Below are 18,757 nucleotides of genomic sequence, written 5' to 3' on the forward strand. Positions count from 1 at the left end.
TTAGTCCCAGTTTTTCGAATCGGCATAACAAGACCGAACCTACCTAGAGTTGGCACAAGTTGTAAAAATAGGATTCGCGGCTGGACATGGTGGCTCACACTTGTAATCCCAGCACTTTGGGAGGCCAAGGCAGAAGGATCACCTGAGGTCAGGAGTTCGAGACCAGCCTGGCCAACATGGCGAAACCCCGTCTCTACTTAAAATACAAAAATTAGCCAGGCGTGGGGGCGCACCTGTAGCCCCAGCTACTCGAGAAACTGAGGCAGGAGAATCGCTTGAACCCGGGAGGCGGAGGTTGCAGTGAGTCAAGATCGTGCCACTGCACTCCAGCCTGGGCGACAGAGGGAGGCTGAAAAATAAAATAAAACAAAAAAATAGGATTCACTTTTGCCAGCAACTTGAAAAGGAGGCAAACACAAGAGTACTCATCTCTGGAGAGGAGACATTCAGATGTGCCTACTCAGCATTCCTGGACGTAGAACCAGATTTTGCATGGGTTAGAATCATATTTTGCCTGGGAAGCCACTCAGACCTCACTGTGCGGACTCTATTCCCAGAGCCAGCTTCCTTTATTCCTTCAGACTCTTATGATTGGCTCAGGGGAAGGCACAGGACTCAGACTGGGCCAATCAGCTTTCTTAATTCCTCTAGCCTCCATGATTGGTTCAGGGGTGGGCATGTGACCCCAGAGGGTTCCATAAGATTCAGTTCTGGGACGTTGGTGGGAGTGATTGAGAGAGAGATTCTTTCCTTGCTAGATCTTCCTTGCTGTGAAGCTATAATCCAGGTGCCACCATGTAGAGACCACCTGTCTCAGACTTCTGACACCATAGAAGGAAGCAGGACTGAGACAAGGAAAGGGAGAGAGATGGGGTGCCCATGACATCCTTTGACACCTGGATCTAGCTATACCTGAAAGCATGCTTGTCCTATGACTTGTTAGTTAAATGAGCCAGCAATCATTCTTTTCTTTTTTTTTTTGTTTTCTTTCTTTTCCTTCCTCCCTCCTTTTTCTTTCTTTCTCTTTCTTTCCTTCCTTCCTTCCCTCCCTCCCTCTCTCTCTTTCTTTCTTTTCTTTCTGTTTTCTTTCTTTCTTTTCCTTTTTTCTTTCTTTCTTTTCTTTCTTCCTCTCTCTTTCTCTTTGCTTCCTTCCTTCCTTCCCTCCCTCATTCCTTCCTTACCTCCCTCCTTTCCCTCCCTCCCTCTCTCTCTTTCTTTCTTTCTTTTTTCTTTCTCCTTCCTTCCTTCCTCCCTCTCTCTCTCCTTCCTGCCTTCCTTCCTTCCATCCTTTCGTCCTTCCCTCCCTCCTTTATCTCTCTCTCTCTGTATAACAGCTTTCTGTTCTCACAAACGGAGAGAGGTCTTGCTAATCCAAGGCATGACAATCAAAGCAACCTGTGAAGCCCAGAGAGCCTCAGAACTCCCCTCTATGGTTTCCAGCCCTGGGGGTGGTCAGTGGAAGTAACTGGAGCCCAGAGCTTCAAAGGCCAGTGTAGAGGTGGGGAAGGTTGTGGTCAGGAGAGAGTGATATATCTGGTCCCTGCAACAGACACCCCTGCAGTTTGATCCTGGATCCTGGGTAATTTCCCCAGGTCCTGGGAAGCCTAACAAAGCCCCTACTCAGATGTTGGACTGCAAGTCCTTTGTGTGTGTTTGTTTTTAAAATCCACTTTAAATATGTCTGAAAACCACACACAGAGTGACTGCTGTGCAGAAGAGAGAATGGTTCATGCCTTTTTTGCTGCCACCAACAAGCCAGTTGCCTACTTCTCTGACATGGGACCCTTGGCTGGAGCTCACTGGCTGCCTTCCTGCTGCCTCTAAGCCTCTGCACTTGCTGTTCCCTCTACCTACATGCTTTTCCCTGTGATCCTTCCTCATATGATTTCCTCAGATTATCTTTGCTCAAACAACAGGCAAGGGCTGGGCCATGCCTGTAATCTCAGCACTTTGGGCAGCCAAGGCAGGTGGATCACCTGGGGTCAGGAGTTGGAGACCAGCCTGGCTGACATGGTGAAACCCCACCTCTACAAAAAATTAATCAGATGTGGTGGCGGGTGCCTGTAATCCCAGGCACTTGGGTGACTGAGGCAGGAGAATCACTTAAACCCAGGAGGCGAAGGTTGCAGTGAGTGGAGATCGCACCGTTGCACTCCAGCCTGGGCAACAGAGCGAGGCTCCGTTTCATAAAAACAAACAAACAAACAGAAAACAACAAAACAAAAAAACAAGAGGCAAGAAGTTCAGTGTGCAGAATCTCTGAGAAAAACCCATGGTTGTTAACCCCAGGTCTGCCCCTTTTGAGCAGGGTGACGTTAGGCAACTGATTTGATTTCTCTTAGATGAAATTTCCTCACTCCATGCTTATTCAGCCGCAGTACTGAGGACATTTGGGGCTGGATTAGTCTCTCCGGTGGGGGCTGTCCTGGGCATTTTAGGGTGTTTAGTAGCATCCCTGGCCTCTCCCCACTAGATACCAGTAGCACTCCCAGCCCACACCGGTTGCGACAACCAGAAATGTCTCCGAGACACTGCCAAGCGACCCCTGGGGGTATCAGAATTTCTCCCCTTCCCCCTGTGTTTTCCTACGGAGGCAGAACGTGTTTATTTCTTTGCTCACCATTTTGCAATCTCTCTTCCCCCACCACAAGGCAGGGACTCTCCTGTCTCCATCACTATCCCATCCTCCCACAGTGGAGAGGGCTTTTAGGACTCTTCTGAGCAGCAGATTCTTGGGTGTAGCCTTCTGTTTCATTCCTGGGGATTTACCTCTGCTGAGTGATGGGTACGTGAGAACTCTTTGTATCACCCTTGCAACTTTTCCGTTTTGTTTTTACAAAAGGAAAGAAAGAAGGCTGGGCACGGTGGCTCACGCCTGTAATCCCAGCACTTTGGGAGGCCGAGGCGGGCGGATCACGAGGTCAGGAGATTGAGACCATCCTGGCTAACAGAGTGAAACCCCGTCTCTACTAAAAATACAAAAAATTAGCCAGGTGTGGTGGCGGGTGCCTGTAGTCCCAGCTACTCGGGAGGCTGAGGCAGGAGAATGGTGTGAACCCGGGAGGCGGAGCTTGCAGTGAGCCGAGATTGCGCCACTGCACTCCAGCCTGGGCGACAGAGCAAGACTCTGTCTCAAAAAAAAAAAAAAGAAAAAAAGAAAAAAAGAAAAAAAGGTGAGAGATATCACTCGCTGACTGCTACCGAAACATTCTGTGGCTGGGAGGGGAAAATACCAGGAAGGGTGAATGTGGTCGGTTGAATGATGCCTTTCCCTTCCCCCAGAGATGCCCACATCGTAATCCCTGTCACCTGTGAATTTGGTACCTCACTTGGCACAAGGCTCTTTGCAGATGTGATTAAGTTGAGGATCTTGAGATGGGGGATGATCCTAGATTATCTGGTGCACCAGATGTCATCACAGGGACCCTTTTCAGGGAAAGAGGGAGGCAAGAGATCGGAGTGCTATGGCCAAGATAAAGAGGCTGCCCTAAAAGCTGGATTTTCTCTGGAGCCTCCAGAAAGAACCAACCTTTGGTAACATCTTGATTTTAGCCGTGTAAGACTCATTTTGGGTTTTTCACCACCAAAACCGTGAGAAAATAGGCAGGGCATGGTGGCTCATGCCTGTAATGCCAGTGCTTTGGGAGGCCAAGGTGGGACGATTTCTTGAGGCTAGGAGTTTGAGACCAGTCTGGGCAACATAGGAAGACCCCATCTCTACAAAACAATTAGCTGGGCTTGGTGACACACATCTATATTCCCAGCTACTCGGGAGGTTGAGGTGGGAGGATTGCTTGAGCCCAGGAGTTCGAGGCTGCAGTGAGCCATGATTGCACCACTGCACTCCAGCCTAGGCAACAGAGTAAGATCCTGATGCAAGAGAAAATAATAAATGTATGTCGTTTTACATTTGTGGGCATTTGTGACAGCAGCAGTGGGAAAAGGATACAGTGAGAAACCCAGCATCTGGGCTTGGAAACCCCCTCTGGGCAGGTCTCTAGCCAGGGGCCAACAGGAGTTGGAGCACAGGCTTGGTGAGAGGTGGACACGGGGCCCCAGCATCCTGGTGGCCTTGCTGTGGCTTCTGGGGACACCTGCAGTGGCTCCCTTAGATTGTGGCAGTTTGTTCCTTCCTAGACCCCCTGGATACAAGGCACCTGCACTTTAGAACCCAGAGCCCAGGGACATCCCCTGTGGTTCCCTGTTACCCTCTGGATGTCTATCCTGCTACTATGCACCTCTCCCCAACGCCTGGTACACAGTGGGAGTTCAGGGACTGTCTCATTTGTGCCACATCACATCACGGTGGTCTAAGATGCCATGCAATATTCTGTTTAGGATTTCAGAGTCACAGTCAGTTACTTCCATCTTCTTTTTGTCTTTGAGACAGAGTCCCGCTCTGTTGCCCAAGCTGGAGTGCAATGGTGTGATCTCAGCTCACTGCAGCCTCTGCCTCCTGGATTTAAGCGATTCTCCTGACTCAGCCTCCCGAGTAGCTGGGATTACAGGTGCACACCACCACACCTGGCTGATTTTTTGTATGTTTAGTAGAGATGGGGTTTCTCCATGTTAGTCAGGCTAGTCTTGAACTCCTGACCTCAGGTGATCCACCCGCCTTGGCTTCCCAAAGCGCTGGGATTACAGGCGTGAGCCACTGCACCCGGCTTGCTTCTATCTTCTTAGCCACTTTTCCCTCAGGTGAGACCATGAGATTTGGAACCTGTTTCAATTCCCATCAGAATTTCCCAACAGAGCCGGGGCTTTGTGATTCAAATATGTTCAGAGAAGGAAGCAGAAATGAAGGATATCAGAAAAGGAGGCTCGGGGCTGGGTGCAGTGATTCACGCCTGTAATCCCAGCACTTTGGGAGGCCGAGGTGGGTGGATCACCTGAGGTCAGGAGTTCAAGACCAGCCAGGGCAACATGATGAAACCCCGTCTCTACTAAAAATTACAAAACTTAGCCGGGCATGGTGGCATGCGCCTGTAATCCAAGCTACTCAGGAGACTGAGGCAGGAGAATCGCTTGAACCCAGGAGGTGAAGGTTGCAGTGAGCCAAGATCATGCCACTGCACTCCAGCCTAAATAAATAAATAAATAAATAAATGAAAAAGAAGCTCAGTAGTTTTTAGGGGCTGCTGGCATTTCCAAGCTTTAGGCATTTTGCTTTGAGTCTTTTTCTGTCTTTCGAGTCATCCTGAAGTGGAACCCAGAGAGGACTGAGTGGGTGGAGGGGGTGGTGGTGGGGACGGCTGTCTGCTCTGCTGGAATTGACAGTCTGGAAGATCATTGTGGTGTTTTTGGAGTGATTCTTAACCCCAGATATAGACAGTGACACAAGGGGCATAAATACGAGGAACAGTGACCTTCCCTGGTGTCCTTGTTTGAAGCATTTGACCATCTGGGCGAGGCCTGGGAGCGCCTGAACTGACTGGTGCTTCCATGAACAAGCAGACTCAGAGCCCGTGGTCCTGGGTTCGAATCCCAGTCCTTCCACTTCTTTACTGTGTGACCTTTGTCTACAAAAAATAAAAATTTAGCCAGTCACAGTGGCATGTGCCTGTAGCCCCAGCTACTTGGGAGGCTGAGGCGGGAAGATCCACTGAGCCCAGGGGTCGAGGCTGAAGTGAGCTATGATTGCACCACTGCACTCCAGCCTGGGCAACAGAGCCAGACTGTGAAGAAAGAAACGAAGGGAGGGAGGCAGGGAAGAAGGAAGGAAGGAAGGAGGGAGGGAGGGAGGGGGGGGGGAAGGAAGGAAGGAAAAAGGGAGGGAGGGAGGGAACAAGGAAGGAGGGAGGGAGGGAAGGAAGGAAAGGGAGTGAGGGAGGAAGGGAGGGAGGGAGAAAGGGAGGGAGAAAGGGAGGGAAGAAGGAAGGACAGAAGGAAGGAAAGAAGGAAGGAAGGGAAGAAAAAAAGGGAAGGGAAGGACCTTTGGAACTACTGAACATCTCTGTTTCCTCATCTATAAAAAGAGGGATAAATCATCGTCACACCTTCCTCTATGGCCATCGAGTGGATGAAATTAGACCGCATTTGCAAATCCCCTAACGCATACCTGGTCCCTGATTTTGTTCCTCGGGCTGCACCGATGATGGAGGTTTAAAACTCCCAAACGCTGTGTTGAAATCTCTCACGTGGACAACCGGTCCACCAGCAGAGAACGTCATTTTTCCATCCTGGGTAAACAGGGTAGAGAAGAATGAGGACCTCAGGCCAGGTTAGACAGACCTCGCTCGGTGACCTTGGGAAGGCTTTTAACTTTTAACTTAAACGGTAACGTCTGGTTCCCTCCGGTTAGGCGGTCGGCGGCCCAGCCGTCTTGTCTTGAAGTTTCTGTTGCCTTCCGTCGTGGGTTTATTTGTTCAGCAAATGTTTATGGAGGGGCCAGCACAGCGGGTAATGGGAACTAGAGTTCTGGGAGGACGTGTGAAGAAACAGGTTCCGAGCCCCAGGGAGGAAAGAAGAGGTCACTGCCTCCCTCTGGGGAAAAGGTCTCTTCTCATACCTGGTTCATTCCTTAAATGGAATTTCCCCCTTCAGATGGGTAAGGAGTTTAATCACAAAGAGAAAACACCTTCATCACAAAGCCATCCTTAGAAGGCATTTATTGAGAAGCTGGTTCATAGACTTCTCACAGCCTAACAGCCAACCTGTCTGGGTTTTGGGAAGTTAAAGTGTCTATGTCCCATTTCTCTCTCCTTCCTTCCTTCCTTCCTCCCTCCTGCCCTCCCTCCCTCCCTCCCTTCCTTCCTTTTTTTGAGACAAAGTCTCGCCCTGTCGCCCACGATCTCGGCTCACTGCAACCTCTGCCTCCCGGGTTCAAGCGATTCTCCTGCCTCGGCTCCTGAGTAGCTGAGATTACAGGCATGCACCACCACGCCTGGCTAACTTTTTGTATCTTTAGTAGAGACGGGGTTTCACCATGTTAGCCAGGCTGGTCTCGAACTCCTGACTTCGTGACCCTCCCAAAGGGCTGGGATGACAGGCGTGAGCCACCGTGCCCAGCCAGTTCTGACTTTTTAACTTGTGATTTGACTTTTCCTGTCTAAAGTCTTTCCCTGCTGGTCACGAGTTGTTGAAGATGTTGCTTTTCTTCGTAGACAAATAGAGGAGCCCATGCACTGGGCCATGGACGCTAATACTTTGAAGATGTGCGAATGATTTGCAACCTTTGCTGCAGAAATCATCCTTCTGAGATGCTCTTTGGCTCCATAAATAAAGGACCTGTAGGAGAGAATTTATTTTGAGCATTCCTTGGGGAGAGAAGCAAAGGGAAAGTGAATGCTGCGTAATCATTCTTTGCATGCTTTATGGAGGGTGGGTTCTTGCAGTGCCCTGTAGTGGTTGAAAGCATCTTCATTGTTATTCTAAGCCTCACATTTTAAACAGAGCTGAAAAAGGACTCTAATTGCCAGCCTGGGATCCTTGTGTGCTGTAGGAATTCACTGAGGGTCCGGGGCTGAAGAGGCTGCTAGAGGGTGGCACAGAAGGAGATAGAAATTTCTCTCTGACTGGGCACAGTGACTCACACCTGTAATCCCAGCACTTTGGGAGGCCGAGGCAGGTGGATCGCCTGAGGTCAGGAGTTCGAGACCAGCCTGGCCGACATGGTGAAACGCTGTCTCTACTAAAAATACAAAAAATTAGCGGGGTGTGGTGGCGGGTGCCTGTAACCCCAATTACTTGGGAGGCTGAGGCAGGAGAATTGCTTGAACCCAGGAGGCGGAGGTTGCGGTGAGCCAAGATCATGCCATTGCACTCCAGCCTGGGCGACAGAGTGAAACTCCATCTCAAAAAAACCCAAACATAAATTAAAATAAAAATGTTCTCTCTGATTCTGCCTGCCTGCTGGGCTGGAAGCACCATGAGGTCACTGTCCACGATGTCTTGTCACTGTTGAAGCGCCCCCAAAACATGCCAGACCCTTAGCAAATCTTGGACAGGTGAATGTGCGTTGGATTCAACATGTGTCTCCAAGGTGGGAGCTGAGCGGGAACTGCTGGGCTTGGGTCCCAGGGATGACGGAGAATGGCAGTGTGACTGTGGGGAAGCCAGGGGCGTGGGGTGCTGGAGCCCCCAAAGCTGTAAATCAGGGCCTGATGAACAGACAGATGGATCAACTCAGCCATTTCAGCCCCATCCGCTTTGATGATTTCCCTCTGGCTCTGGCAAGGGTCTTGCTCACCAGGTGGTTCTCACCCTAGGGTGGGTCTGGATATTTCTGGGGACATCTGTGGTTGTCATACAGCGGGCCGGGGCGGGGGAAGCTGGGGGAGATCCTCCTGGCATGGAGTGGGCGGAGGCCAGGGATGCTACTCAGCACCCTGCAGTGTACAAGGCGGCCCCACCCTAGATGAAGATCCGGCTCTGAATACCACCAGTCCTGAGGCTGACAAACGCTACTTTAAGATAACAGTGAGCCGGGCGCGGTGGCTCAAGCCTGTAATCCCAGCACTTTGGGAGGCCGAGACGGGCGGATCACGAGGTCAGGAGATTGAGACCATCCTGGCTAACACGGTGAAACCCCGTCTCTACTAAAAAAATAAAAAAAAAAAAACTAGCCGGGCGTGGTGGCGGGCGCCTGTAGTCCCAGCTACTCGGGAGGCTGAGGCAGGAGAATGGCGTGAACCTGGGAGGTGGAGCTTGCAGTGAGCTGAGATCGCGCCACTGCACTCCAGCCTGGGCGACAGAGCAAGACTCCGTCTCAAAAAAAAAAAAAAAAAAAAAAAAAAAAAAAAAAAATAACAGTGAAGGGGGAATTATCCACCCCAGAGTCTGAGTCTGTGACTTGAGAAACAGCCCCAGCATTACCAGGTGTTGAATTCGTGAGAATAAAAGGAGAAGGTGTGTAGCCCGTGACCCAGTCCTGCCCCAGACAAACCGATCTTCCCTCCAAAGCTCTATTTGGCAGAAGGAGTGTTTTCGTTGCCTCTTGCCCAGGGTATCTCCCCTGATAAGCGTTGTGGATTGTTCCAGATCGGGTTGACAGGGACGGCTTCCTAGTCCGCGGCTGCCGGCCCTGACCCTGCAGCTTTCAGTCTGTGGGAGCAGAGGCAGCTGTTGAGTGGTTTACTCTGCCCCTGTGTAAATGCGGTCGTGCATGTTTTGGTTCCTGAGGGGTCACTTTTTGTTGTTGTTAGTTAATTAAATTTGTTACTAATAATAAAATCCGGAACTTACCTGACCCCCAAAGTCCCAGGTCGTTAAGAATGCTTGGTGGAATGCACGTCCTTTTCCAACGCCGGCTCCTTTGGAAAACACAGAGGATGGAGTGAAATCCTTACCTGGATTGTACCGGCAGTTGGATGACAGCATCCTCTCCTGAAAACGGAATTTAGCTTATTGCTAAATAAGACAGCGCAGTGCCTCGCACCTGTCATCCTGGTACTTAGAGAGGCTGAGGTGGGAGAAATTCTTGAGGTCAGGAGTTCAAAACCAGCCTGGGCAATACAGAAAGAACCCCATGTCTACTAAAAATATAAAAATTAGCTGGGTGTGGTGGCGTGCACCTGTAGTCGCAGCTACTCGGGAGGCTGAGGCGGGAGAATCAGGAAGTCGAGGAAGTCGAGGCTGCAGTGAGCTGTGACTGTGCCACTGCACTCCAGCCTGTGCAGCAGAGAGAGATCCTGTTTCAAACCAACCAACCAGCCAGCCAACAAGTAGACCCCAAGGGGACCATTTTTCCCGAATTACCTGGTTGTATGAAGAACAGTTTGATCAACACCTGTAATCCCAGCACTTTGGGAGGCCGAGGAGGGTGGATCACTTGAGATCAGGAGTTGGAGACCAGCCTGACCAACATGGTGAAACCCCGTCTCTACTAAAAATACAACAATTAGCAGGGCGTGGTGGTGGGTGCCTGTAATCCCAGCCCTACTTGGGAGGCAGAGGCAGGAGAATGACTTGAACCCGAGAACAGAGGCTGCAGTGAGCTGAGATTGTGCCACTGTACTCCAGCCTGGACCACAGAGCAAGACTCTGTCTCTGTCTCTCTGTCTGTCTTCTCTCTGTCTGTATCTCTCTCTCTCTCTCTCTCTGTCTCTCTCTCTCTCTCTATATATATATAGTCTCGCTGTGTCACCAGGCTGGAGGGCAGTGGTGTGATCTTGGCTCACTGCAACCTGCAACTCCCTGGTTCAAGTGATTCTCCTGCCTCAGCCTCTCGAGTAGCTGGGATTACAGGCACGCGCCACCATGCCCAGCTAATTTTTGTATTTTTGTGTTTTTAGTAGGGATGGGGTTTCACCATGTTGGCCAGGATGGTCTCGATCTCCTGACCTCATGATCTGCCCATCTCAGCCTCCCAAAGTGCTGGGATTACCTGCGTAAGCCACTGCACCCGGCCTAAGTTTTGTATCCCTAGCAGAGACTAGGTTTTGCCATGTTGTCTAAGCTGGTCTCGAGCTCCTGGGCTCAAGCAATCCACCCACTTGGGCCTCCAAAAGTGCTGGGATTACAGGTGTGAGCCACGGCGCCCAGCCACAGCTGTTGTTTTCTCACTGGCTTGAGAATTGTTCTCTTAAGCTGGTCAAGGTTATGACGGTTTGTGTGGCCTGTGCACGTGTGTGTGGTCAGATCCCATTTTTCCAAAGCAAAGTTTCTATTTGGGTATCTGCTGTTTAATTTTTCAGGGATTTTTTTTCCCAGTTGCTAAGGAAAGGTACATTAAATTTTATCTTTGCATCCTGTAGAACTCTTTGTGAATAACGAGGGAAGATAGGCTGAGGAAACTGATAGGAAGGAAGTTCAAGGGGGCGATTTCTATGTGAGAACCAAGAAACACTTTTGATCTTTAGAGTTCAAAGTGGGAAATTCAAGGTGAGGTGGGCGTGGAATTAGGAGTAAACCCAAGAAGACCGAATGGGCGGTTCCTCCTGGCAGCCACAGAATGGTTACGTGGCATGAGATCAGTGACATCTCAGAGGGGGTTGTTGTCTTTGACTTAGACGAGTTCCAAGAAGCCGAAGTTCGTGAGCCAAACATGAGGTGGTTTTCTAGGGGGTACAAGGGCTGGAAGTGGGACCAGCTCTTAACCACAAATCCCTTTCCACGCCCAAGGCCAAGCTCCTTGTAACTCTTTTCTTTCTTTCTCTCCCTCCCTCCTCCCTCCCTCCCTTTCTCCTCCCCTCCCTCCCTCCCTTCTCCCCTTCCTCCCTCCTTCCCTTCTCCCTTTCCTCCCTCCCTCCCTTCTTCTCTCTTCCTTCCTTCCTCCCTCCCTTTCTCCTCCCCTCCCTCCCTTCTCCTCTCCCTCCCTCCCTTCCCCCCTCCCCCCCCCCCTCCCCCCCTCCCTCCCTCCCTTCTCCCCTTCCTCCCTCCATTCCTTCCTTCTTCTCTCTCCTTCCTTCCTCCCTCCCTCCCTTTCTCCTCCCCTCCCTCCCTCCCTCACTTCTCCCCTCCCTCCCTCCCTTCTCCCCTCCCTCCCTTCTCCCCTCCCTCCTTCTCTCTCTTCTCCCCTCCCTCCCTCCCTCCTCCTCTCCCTCCCTCCCTTCTCCCCTTCCTCCCTCCCTTCCTTCTTCTGTCTCCTTCCTTTCCCTCCCTCCCTCCCTCCATCTCTCCTTCTCTTTCTTCTTTCCCTCCCTCTCTTCCTTCCTTCCCTCCCTCTTTCCTTCCTTCCTTCCTTCTCAAACAAGGTCTCACTCTGTCACCCCGGCTAGAGTGCAACGGCACAATCATAGCTCACTGCAGCCTCAAACCCCTGTGCTCTAGGGATCCTCCTGCCTCAGTCCCTCAAGTAGTTTTTAAACTTGCTTGTAGAGATGGGTCTTGCTATATTGCCCAGGCTTGTCTTGAACTTCTGGTCTCAAGCGATCCTCCTGCCTCAGCCTCCCAAAGTGCTGGGATTACAGGCATGAGCCACTGCCCCGGCCCACTCTTTCTTTAGCCAGGCTAGGGGGACATACGTGGGCAAACTCATGTTTATTTGAGATGGTTTCTTTATTCTCGTGATATTTTCCCTCTTTGCACCTTCCTTGTGCCCTCCCCAGCCTCCTCTCAGCGTCTGTGTGTGGGTGAAGGGGCTTTGCTATACCTTCTGCTTTGGGTCTCATTCATTTTATTTTGTTTTGTTTTGTTTTGAGACGGAGTCTCACTCTGTCACCCAGGCTGGAGTGCAGTGGCACCATCTTGGCTCACTGCAACCTCTGCCTCCCGGGTTCAAGCAATTCTCCTGCCTCAGCCTCCCGAGCAGCTGGGATTACAGGTGCCTGCCACCATGACTGACTAATTTTTCTATTTTTAGTAGAGACGGGGTTTTATCATGTTGGCCAGGCTGGTCTCGAACTCCTGACCTCAGGTGATCCACTTGCTTCGGCTTCCCAAAGTGCTGGGATTACAGGCGTGAGCCACCGTGCCCAGCCATGGGTCTCATTCGTTTTAGTTGGAGCCCAAATTCCCTGGTGGTTCAAGTTTCCAGTCATTCTCGGCGTTCTATAATCACAGGCCTTAGAGAGCAGTGCACCCAATGGCCCTCAAATTATGGTTTCCTTAAGAGGCTATTAAATCCTGATTTCTGAGAGGAAAATTGGGGATTTTGTGTTTTCCCTTTTAGACTTGAGTGTTCTGTTACTGTGGGTGAGCTCTTCTAGAAACTTCCAAGTGGTTTCGAAGGGGATTTAGGTGTTGTCAGGAAGTGTGGTTGACAACGTGATATCTGGGCTTTAGAAAAACAGCATGTCACCTGTTTTATTTATTCCTTGATAACTTTTTGTTTGTTGTTGTTGTTGTTGTTGTTGAGATAGAGTCTCAGTCTGCCGCCCAGGCTGGAGTGCCGTGGTGCAATCTCTGTTCACTGAAACCTCGTCCTACCGGGTTCAAGGAATTCTCGTGCCTCAGCCTCCCAAGTAGCTGGGATTACAGTGTGCCACCACACCCGGCTAATTTTTCTTTTTCTTAGTAGAATTTTTGTATTTTTGTACACTTTTTGTATTTTTTAGTTTCATCATGTTGGCCAGGCTAGTCTCGAACTCCTGACCTCAAGTGATCCACCCGCTTTGGCCTCCCAAAGTGCTGGTATTACAGGTATGAGCCACCCTGCCCAGCCTTCCTTGATGACTCTTTTGGGTTGTGTCCTTTTAGGAAAGAGGAGAATGCAGGGTTGATGGGAATGTGGAGAGACTGTGGGTTCAGACCCAGATGCACAGATAGCAGTGTCTGGTTGTGATCCTCCTGGGCTCAGTTGTGGGATCTTGGAGGGCAGTGTCCGCTTCCTGTGCCTGGCCAGGGGCTGCTTGGCACAGATCGGGTTCATATTTGCGTTTGCTGAATTGAATGGAGCGAGGTGACGGGTTGGACTGACAGGATCAACTGCCCGGAAGGACCAGTTACCAGTTCGGGTCACCAGCAACAGCAGCTCTGCCTCCGGTACCTGGACGATTTGGGAGCAACACACAAAAGTGGGGACAAACACAGTTTTCCCAAGAATGCATCAAAGTTTTCAAAGAATGCATCAACAACAACAACTACTACAGTTGCTCAATGCACGCTTTGAATTCCATCATTGAATCGCGAGGCCAGCAACCTTTTTGACACCAAAGGACTGGTTTTGTGGAAGACAATGTTTCCACAGACTGAGCCGGGGCTGGGGGTGGGGGGCGGTTTCAGGATGATTCAAGCCCATTACATTTGTCGTGCACTTTATTTATATTATTATTACATTGTAATATACAATGAAATAATTGTATAACTCACCATGATGTAGAATCAGTGGGAGCCCTGAGCTGGTTTTCCTGCATTAGACGGTCCATTCTGGGGGTGATGGGAGACAGTGACAGATCATCAGGCATTATATATATTTTTTTTTTTTTTTTTTTTGAGATGGAGTCTCACTCCATTGCCCAGGCTGGAGTACAATGGCGTGATCTCGGCTCACTGCAATCTCCACCTCCTGGGTTCAAGCGATTCTCCTGCCTCAGCCTCCCGAGTAGCTTGGATTACAGGCACTCACCACCACACCCAGCAAATTTTTGTGTTTTTAGTAGAGACGGGGTTTCACCATGTTGGTCAGGCTGGTCTCGAACTCCTGACCTCATGATCCCATTTGGTGGTGATGGGAGACAGTGACAGATCATCAAGCATTAGATTCTCATAAGGAGTGTGCAACCTAGATACCTCGTATGCACAGGTCACAATAGGGTTCATGCTCCTATGAGAATCTAATGCTGCTGCTGATCTGACAGGAGGCACAGCTCGGGTGGTCATACGAGTGATGGGGAGTGACTGTAAATACAGATGAAGCTTCCATCGCTCGCCTGCCGCTCACCTCCTGCTGTACGGCCTGGTTCCTAACTGGCTGGTTTGAAACTAGACTGGGCAACATGGCCAAACCCCGTCTGCACAACAAATACCAAAATTAGCTGAGTGTGGATCCTAAGTGTGTGCCTGTAGTCCCAGCTACTTAGGAGGCTCAGGTGGGAGGATTGAGTGAGCCCAAGAGGTGGAAGCTGCAGTGAGCTGTGATCATACCCACTGCACTCCAGCCTGGGTTACAGAATGAGATTCTGTCTCTCAACTCCCCGAGGGGTGGGGGATCCCTGGTTTAATCTGTCCAACCCTCTCCTCCCCATGAAATAAAGGAAGTTGTGAGTACTGTTTTGTGCATCATCCCTTCTAGTACTCAAGTCAGCCCAAGGTACTTCGATGGTTCCCTTCTGTACATGGGGAAACTGAGGCACAGAACGCAGCGTCATGTGACCAGGAAGTAGCTCTGTCTGCTTGAAACTCAGGTCTGCCTGATACCATAAGTCCTTGCACTCCACGTGCTGGCGATGGAAGCTGTGGCTCGCAGGTCTGAGGGGAGAGCCTCAGACAGTGTCTCACTCTGTCACCCAGGCTGGAGTGCAATCATAGCCTACTGCAGCTTTGACCTCCTGGGCTAATCGATCCTCCCACCTTAGCCTCCCGAGTAGCTGGGACTACAGGTGTGCACCACAATGCCAACCTAATTTTTGTATTATCTGTAGAGATGGCGGTGGGTGGGGGAGCGGACTTGCCATGTTGCCCAGGCTGGTCTTCAACTCCTGACCTCAAGTGATCCTCTGGCCTCAGCCTCCTAAAGTACCGGGATTACAGGCATGAGAGAGCCACTGCAGGAAGCCAAGAGAGCGGATTTGGACAATGTAGAATTTCTCTGCACTCCCCCTACTGTCCCCATCTTAGGCCTGACTGCTGCGGGACTGACAGGCATGGCTGGCTGTCCATCTGTTCCTTAGTTTGATTGCATAGCAGAGATGAGGAAGGAAGGCAGAAACTGAGCTAGAAAGTTGGCATTTGGCGCTCTGGGTTTTCAATGCACGAAAGTAACACTTTGGCTTTTATAGAACAACCTTCTGAGGAAATTAACAACCTAGGCATTTCAGCCCCCTGTGAACTTGCTTGGAGCATGGTCACAATTTGTAAGGAAATGTTCTTGCGTGCCCCATGCTGATTTCTCTCTGTCTACCCTCTAGGCTGTGGAATGGTCTGTTTTAACCATTAGCTTGTATCTGGAGCTCAGATGGTGCCAGACACTCCGTAAGAGCTCAGATCTGTTGATGGAAGCCACTAGAGAATGGGACAAGCAACAGGAGGTATTCTGCTGCCTAGTAAACTTTTTTTTTCTTCTTCTTCTTTTTTTTTTTTTTTTGAGACGAAGTTTCGCTTTTGTTGCCCAAGCTGGAGTGCAGTGGTGCCATCTTGGCTCACCGCAACTTCTGCCTCGTGGGTTCAAGCGATTCTCCTGCCTCAGCCTCCCAAGCAGCTGGGATTACGGGCACCTGCCACCATGCCTGGCTACTTTTTTTTGGTATATTTAGTAGAAATGAGGTTTTGCCATGTTGGCTAGGCTGGTCTCAAACTCCTGACCTCAAGTGCTCTGCCCGCCTCGGCCTTCCAAAGTGCTGGGATTACAGGCATGAGCCACTGTGCCCAGCTCTACCCATCTTTCTTACATGATGATATTCAGCAGCCAGTCTGATAGGGGAGCATTGTTTGTCTTATTTTCCTTATTGCATTTTCCGCGCATAGGTGCTGGCATCAGTAGCATAAATCCAGGTAGAGCTGGGAAGTTCCAGGTGTCTGGCCTGTTTGCTCTGGTGGATGAAGAGCAGCTGCAAGGTGGGGCTGATAAGCCAGTGAAGTCTGAGGATCCAGCGGGAAACTATTCCTTTCTTTTGTTGAAATCAACATGGGCAGGAAATGGACATTTCCCCCAGTCAGAGAACTTTACATGTTTTTCTAACAGAATAGCAGTGTCTGAGGTGTATACACGGGGAGTGGCCCCCCCTGGGAAAACGAGGCCACGAGGCTTCTGGCATGGAGATGACACACGGAGCCTCTCGTAACTTCTAGAGGGGAAGACAAAGCAGTGATTCCAGGCTGGGCGACGTCTGTAATCCCAGCACTTTGGGAGGCCGAGGCAGGTGGATCACCTGAGGTCAGGAGTTCGAGACCAGCCTGGCCAACATGGTGAAACCCCATCTCTACTAAAAATCCAAAAAAACAAAACAAAACGAAAATAGCTGGGTGTGGTGCTGGGCACCTGTAATCCCAGCTACTCAGGAGGCTGAGGCAGGAGAATTGCTTGAACCCAGGAGGTGGAGGTTGCAGTGAGCCAGGAGCTTGTAATCCCAGCTACTCAGGAGGCTGAGGCGGGAGAATTCCTTGAACCCAGGAGGCAGAGATTGCAGTGAGCCAAGATCATACCACTGCACTCCAGCCTGGGTGGCAAGAGTGAAACTCCGTCTCAAAAATAAATAAATACAACAAAATAATAAAAAATAAAAATTAAAGCAGTCATCCTGGCTTTTAGGAACCCACAGAATCGGGAAGTAAGCTAAAAGTCGTCTCCCTTTTGTCACAATGGAATTTGAAATAGGTGCATTTTCCTTCTGACTTAATGATTCTGTTTTACGGTGCCTCTGCAGAAATGCAGTATGTCCCCATGGGCACCTGTGTCCTTCAGGAGTTGAGGAAATTTTCTCCATTCCCTGTCCCTGTCCCTAGACTCCGCCAGCTCCCAGGAAAGCTCCCCATGCGTGTAGCAGCTCCCGGGAAAACTGTCGACCTGTGCACATTCAAGACTGCCATATACTTGTTATTGAAAAGCCATCAGTCATGTGAGCGGAACTTTTTTATGGCTGAGATTGTCCCCAGGGAAACCCGCCTTGCAATTCAGACCTTCCACGGAGATCGATTCCAAACTCTCATCCCATTCCCACTTCCTTGTTCCCATGGAGGCTGCGGTTCTCTTTCTCTGTGCCTCTTGCAGATGGTCATACCTATTTCCAAAAACGACACAGAAAACTTCAACATGTGGCTAAATTTGAACAGAGAAAAATAAGCAAAGAATTCAAGGCGCAAGGCAATTTCAGGGAGAGAGGGAGAGCTTTTGCATCGTTTGAAGGGATGATCTTTAATGAGTTGAGGGTCACCTAGAATAGAATTAAACTGTTAGAGGGCAAATTGTTGGAAATGCAAGGAGAAACTTCGGAGAAGACTCCAACACAGCCTTGATCTGGGAGATAAGACTCAGGTAACAAAAAGTTTGAACAACATGGTTAATAAGATTGCGGTAACAGATAGGACTGAACTTTACACTCTGCAAACAATATACATTTTAAAGTGCTCTTGGAATAGTTAGAAAAAGTAATCATCTGTTAAATCTGGGGGGAAAAAAAAAAAAACCACCCCAAACCAATGCATTCCATAAAAGCAGACATTGTACTGGCTCTAATCTCTGGCTGCAAGTAAGCATAACTGGAAATTAATTTTTAAAAGCTTAACTAGGCCAGGCGCGGTGGCTCAAGCCTGTAATCCCAGCACTTTGGGAGGCCAGGATGGGTGGATCACGAGGTCAGGAGATCGAGACCATCCTGGCTAACACGGTGAAACCCGTCTCCACTAAAAAAATACAAAAAACTAGCCGGGCGAGGTGGTGGGCGCCTGTAGTCCCAGCTACTCGGGAGGCTGAGGCAGAAGAATGGCGTAAACCCGGGAGGCGGAGCTTGCAGTGAGCTGAGATCCGGCCACTGCACTCCAGCCTGGGCGACAGAGCAAGACTCCGTCTCAAAAAAAAAAAAAGCTTAACTGAACAAGCATGCAAGAGAGACTCCTACCACTTGATAATTAAAAATAAAATGAAACCCAAAAGGGCCGGGCGTCGTGGCTCACGCCTGTAATACCAGCACTTTGATCCCCTGAGGTCAGGAGTTTGAGAGCAGCCTGGTCAACGTGGTGAAACCCCATCTCTATTAAAAGTACAAAAATTAGCCGAGGGTGGTGGAGCATACCTGTAATCCTAGCTACTTGGGAGGCTGAAGCAGGAGAATTGCTTGAACCCAGCGGGCAGAGGTTGCAGTGAGCCAAGATCACACCATTGGACTCTAGCCTTGGCAATAAGAGCTAACCTCCATCTCAAACAAAAACAAAAACAAAAAAACCAACCAACCCATAAGTCTTAAGTTGGAGGATCGAAACACTGCAAGGACAGCCTATTTTAAGATGACAACGATGTGAACATGGAGATGAAGGCAGACATTTAAATGATGATGGAGAAAATTTGCTTGATAGTTTATTATAAAGATATAGAGAGAAATCACAAAAATGAGATGATGAATATTGGAAATAATAAATTAGCACAAACGAACCGATTAGAAAACAAATAGAACTGACAAAATCAAAAAGCTGGATCTTTTAGAGCGATGCTGCTCACTAGGGGTGGCCACAACCCATGCGAAAATTAAATTAAAAATTCATTTTCTCAGTCACACGAGCCAAGTTT

At 49.8% G+C, this 18,757-nt stretch overlaps 1 protein-coding gene and 1 long non-coding RNA gene across 2 annotated transcripts in view; one reads left to right on the top strand and one right to left on the bottom strand.

Moving 5' to 3' along the window:
- The window catches only part of INSR (insulin receptor), a 180,983-nt gene that overhangs the window by 73,337 nt on the left and 88,889 nt on the right, over positions 1 to 18,757 (top strand). The gene's annotated exons all lie outside the window — the stretch shown is intronic.
- LOC116271701 lies at positions 12,945 to 17,586 on the bottom strand. The gene is made up of 3 exons (XR_004180410.1): positions 17,155 to 17,586; positions 13,690 to 13,746; positions 12,945 to 13,366 (listed from the first exon to the last, which is right to left on the bottom strand). It is a non-coding gene; the product is annotated as an uncharacterized LOC116271701 (long non-coding RNA).

This window comes from Papio anubis, chromosome 20 (genome assembly GCF_008728515.1).
Source record: "Papio anubis isolate 15944 chromosome 20, Panubis1.0, whole genome shotgun sequence".
NCBI lineage: Eukaryota > Metazoa > Chordata > Mammalia > Primates > Cercopithecidae > Papio > Papio anubis.